This window comes from Bison bison, unplaced genomic scaffold (assembly GCF_000754665.1).
Source record: "Bison bison bison isolate TAMUID 2011002044 unplaced genomic scaffold, Bison_UMD1.0 scf7180017864453, whole genome shotgun sequence".
Lineage (NCBI taxonomy): Eukaryota > Metazoa > Chordata > Mammalia > Artiodactyla > Bovidae > Bison > Bison bison.
The window spans coordinates 2577157-2582154 of record NW_011495015.1 but is presented as its reverse complement, the minus strand read 5'-3'; positions in this window follow the sequence as shown (position 1 = coordinate 2582154).

Sequence of the window (4998 nt, the reverse complement as noted above, 5' to 3'; positions counted from 1 at the left end):
TTGTCTCTTTATATTAAAAAAAAAAATAGTTGATCAGTCGTGTCTAACTCTTTGTGATCCCATGGACTGCAGCATGCCAAGCTTCCCTGTTCACTGTCTCCCAGAGTTTTCTCAAACTCATGTCCATCAAGTCAGTGATGCCATCCAACCATCTCATCCTCTGTGGCCTATATTAGATGTACAGCTGTAAAGAGAGAGATAGTAGATATATCCAATATAGATAGAAATATAAAGCATTGACTCAAACGCATCTCTCCCCCAGCTTAAGTGTAGAAATAGGAAGTTTGCTGCCTCTCCTGCCGGACCTGGCCCTTCGAAGTCTGGACTGGACATCCCACATCCTTTCTGTGGGAACAGACGTCTGGGCCTTCCTGTTCTGTAGAGGAAGGTGTTAAAGTCCGTCTTCTTGGGGGAAGTGTGGTCTCCACAGTGAAAGAGGTTCAAGACCTACTTCCCTGCTTCTCTGTGCTCAGGTTTCCTTCCCAGGAAGGAGAGAACAGCCCACAGCTTCCTCTTGCCACACTCTACGGCTGGTGTTCCCTGTAGGAGGCCTAGCCCTGCTGCAGCGGCGGGGGGCTCTGTGGCCCAACTAAGTTGTAAAATCACCTGCTTTGCTGGAATCATGACAGTTGCATACGCTGTGTCACCCAGAGGCCACAGCATCACTGATGTGGTTGAGAGTCCAGTTCCTTGGTGTGTGTGTGGCGGAGGGGGTCGGCAGGGACGGGGTTAACGACAGTGGGCGGGGGGCGGGGCGGTTAGTGGGAGAAAGCAGGGCTTCCACTGGTGAGAGTAGGAAACACCTCACCATGGCAACCAGGAAGGATGGCTGCCAATATAAATTTTCCCATCAACAAGCATAGAATTTACCCATAACTTGATCACTGTACCCAAGGCCCTGCTCCAACTCCTATCTTCCTTGTGGTTAATAACGTTTTAGCCACCAGACGCCACATGAAGCACTCCTCCCTACGGGGAAGTCTGCTGCCCAGAACTGAAAAGCAGAGTGATGTAAATATAGAGTGATGGGTTTTGTCAGTCAGTTTCTGTCATAATGAGGCGATAATGTTCCCACCCAAATTAATGTATCTGAGCAGATGTTTAATTTTTGAATATCCTGTTTTGAATATATATTACCTGATGACGTATAGATACTGAAACTACTTTTTATGTCCACTCATTAAATCTCAATCAAACCAGTAAATAGCCCAACTACAGAGGCACAGAGACCCTGTTTCGCTTTTTGTCACGTGGCGGCAGTGTGTTGTGGTGTAAGATGAATGAACTGCTGGGACAGTTTTAACATAACGGCAGTGACACAGCCAACTGTGCAGGAGTCCTAAGTGTGGGTTGCTCAAAGACTGGGAGGTGGTTGCGGGGAGAGGGGGAGAGCGCCAGGTTGAACTCTGGTTGAGCCACTCATCGGGTGACCTTCAGTAGCTACTTGGTCTCCCCAGGCCTCTGTCCCCCTCTGCAGACAGCGACAGTTATTGTGCTATTTGGGGGGATCCACTTGAAGAAAAAGAATGCAACCTAGGGATACAGAAGGGGCCTTGGAAGGGGCCCATGCAAGCAAGGGGGCCACCACCCCCCAGGGTTTTATTTCATGAGTTTCATAGTAAATCTGCACTGGAGTCAATAAATAAACCCATCGGTTCAGTCAATTCAGTCGCTCAGTCGTGTCCGACTCTGCGACCCCATGAATTGCAGCACGCCAGGCCTCTCTGTCCATCACCAACTCCCGGAGTTCACTCAGACTCACGTCCATCGAGTCAGTGATGCCACCCAGCCATCTCATCCTCTGTCGTCCCCTTCTCCTCCTGCCCCCAATCCCTCCCAGCATCAGAGTCTTTTCCAATGAGTCAACTCTTCGCATGAGGTGGCCAAAGTACTGGAGTTTCAGCTTTAGCATCATTCCTTCCAAAGAACACCCAGGGCTGAATGAATAAATGACGCTTGGTATCAGGTTGTCTGAGTTTTAAAAATTGGTTGGTATTTTTATTGGGATTGTGTTCAATGTATGAATTAAAATAGAACTGGCATATCTATGCTTCCCTGGTGTCTCAGACAGTAAATAATCTGCCTGCAACACAGGAGACACAGGTTCAGCCCTTGGTCGGGCAGATCCCCTGGAGAAGAGAAGGGCTACCCACTCCAGTATTCTTGCTATATTGCTCAGTTGTACTATTCAAGAGCCAGGGGTGTGTTAGTATTTGTTCCAAAGGTGAGAAGTCTGTGTTTAGAAGTCTGAAATTTAATAATTTCAAATTACTTTATGTTCAAATGACCACATTATGTGGAAGGGGCTATGTTTCTTTTTCTGTGATGTGTTTTCTTTGTTGCTTTAGTTTTTCATCTTCTTTTGCTATTTAGGAAGGTTTATAGTCTATTCTAGAGCTTACCTTTGTAACTCACACCTTTTTAATTGTCCCCAGTCTCCAATTATTTTATTTATCTTTCACTTTGTCTCCCGCTAATTGCCTAGACAGCAATCAGTGAGGTTATTTTGCTTTCTTCTTTGCTGCTCCTTTCTCCTTCCACTTCTGATTGAATTATGTCTCCTTCGTGATAATATATAGCAATGTACATGTGTGCTCAGCTGCTTCAGTCGTGTCTGACTCTTTGCAAACCCTATGGACTGCAACCCACAAGGCTTCTCTGTCCCTGGGATTTCCCAGGCAAGAATATTGGGGTGGGTAGCCACTCTTCCCAACCCAGGGATCAAACCACATCTCTTATATTCCAGGCAGAGCCACTGGGGAAGCCCATATATATATAAATAACATGTAGCACATAAAATATTATTCTTCCACCCTTGTTGTGACTTTTCTGTATTCATGAATCTACATTTATATATATTAAGTTGCTTTACTATAAGTCCTCTCATTGAAGTTTTTCCCTTCAGTTCTTTCTTTCTATTTTGTTTGTTTTTTTTTTTTTTTGAAGGCCATAACTGGGGTTTTTTGTTTGGGGTGTGTTTTTTTTTTAACCTTTAATTTGCTTTAATTCATTGAAAATCAGAATCTTTAAAGCGTCTTGTAGTCGCTCAGTCATGTCTGGCTCTTTGCGACCCCATGGACTGTAGCCCGCTACCCTCCTCTGTCCATGGGATTTCCCAGGCAAGAATGCTGGAGAGGGTAGCCATTCCCTTCTCCAGGGGATTTTCCCAACCCAGGGATTGAACCGAGGTTTCCCACATTGCAGGCAGATTCTTTACTATCTGAGCCACCAGGGAAGCCCTGGGGGGAGATGGGCTAGGGAGAGACAAATTCTCGGAGGATGCTATGGCTCTCTTTGACATTATACCAGGCTGCCTCTGAGGCCCCCTTCACCTCCTAAAGGGGTAAGCCTCTCCTGTGAGTTCTGCAGTTTTTGCATCATCATTTTCCAGCACTGCCTCAGGTTGAATATAGGGTTTTCTGGGCTGGATTTTGGATGCAGTCCTCTGGGTTGTGGGTCAGGAGTTGTGGCTGGAGATGAAAGACCTGACCTCAGCACTGTGACGTCCTGTGGGATTTGATGCATTCCACCTGGTAATCTCCTGGCAGGAGGCCAAGGAAGTTGGCTACTTGCTGGATCACAGAAGCGATTAGATTGCGGGTTTGTTGTGAGAGGATTAACTCAGGAGCAATGAGATGAAAGAGAGGCACAGGGCAAGGTCTGGGGGAAAGACACCGAGCTGCTGTGCCCCTGAGAGCAATAGAGCATCTCCTTAAATCTCCGTCTGTTTACCAATCCTGACACTCTCCCCTTAGTTCTTTCTCTTTTACAATATTTGGGTACACTTTATTTTTATATGGGTTAACATTCTGCTATATTTCATTTCATTCATTCTTTCTGAGAAACTGAAACTTGAAGATCATTTCCAACCAGTGTCTGAGTCTTACAGTATCTCATTATGCAGCCCTTTCTTCCTGTTATTTTTATATATATATATATTTTTTGCAAATAATAGTCATTTTGACCCATATCCAGCATAAATAACTTTTCACCTAACTTAAGACAACTGAAATTTACAATCATGTGGCAGTATAAATTTTAAAATTACAGTTCATATACTTTACAATCAAGGTAGTTTGAAGTAGGAAAAGTAAGCTTGCCTTTAGCTGAAGTACCTTTTTAAATATTAGACCTGCTAGCTAGTCTACAAAAAAATACAAGTTTTGGATGTTCTTCAAATACCTTTTGTATATGTCATCTGCTAGTAAACAACACATGCAGGTTTCTAGATTTCCCTCTCCCCTTAATTCTTGACTGATACAGTTTATCCTGTGGTCCATTCCTTAGACAGAGGATTTGCTACATGCTTGTTTATTTAAAATTCTCTTTTTTGTAAACTTCATACGTAAAGAATGGCTTGGCTTGATATAAAATCGTTGATTCCTACATTCCACAACTTTTTCTGAAAATAACAGCCTTAAGGCTATGTCGTTTTTTAGGAACAATGATGCAATTCTTACATTTCTTGCCCTTTTAAATTACTCGATCCTTCGGCTTGGAAGCCTTGAGGATTTTATTTTTTCCTTTCTCTCTATTTTTTAAATATAATTTTATTTATTTATTTATGGCTATGCTAGGTCTTCAGTGCTACGCGGTCTTTTCTCTAGTTGCAGCAAGCGAGAGCGGCTCTTCATTGCGGTGCTCCAGCTTCTCATTGTGGGGGCTTCTCTCGTTGTGGAGCCTGGGCTCTAGGGCGCACAGGCTCAGTAGTTGCGGCTTCTGGGCTCTAGAGCACAGGCTCAATAGTTACAGCCGATAGGCTTAGCTGCTCCACAGCATGTGGGATCTTCCCCAAACAGGGATGGAATCCATGTCTCCTGCATTGGCTGCTGCTGCTGCTGCTGCTAAGTCGCCTCAGTCGTATCCAACTCTGTGCGACCCCATAGACGGCAGCCCACCAGGCTCCCCCGTCCCTGGGATTCTCCAGGCAAGAACACTGGAGTGGATTGCCATTTCCTTCTCCAGTGCATGAAGATGAAAAGTGAAAGTGACGTCGCT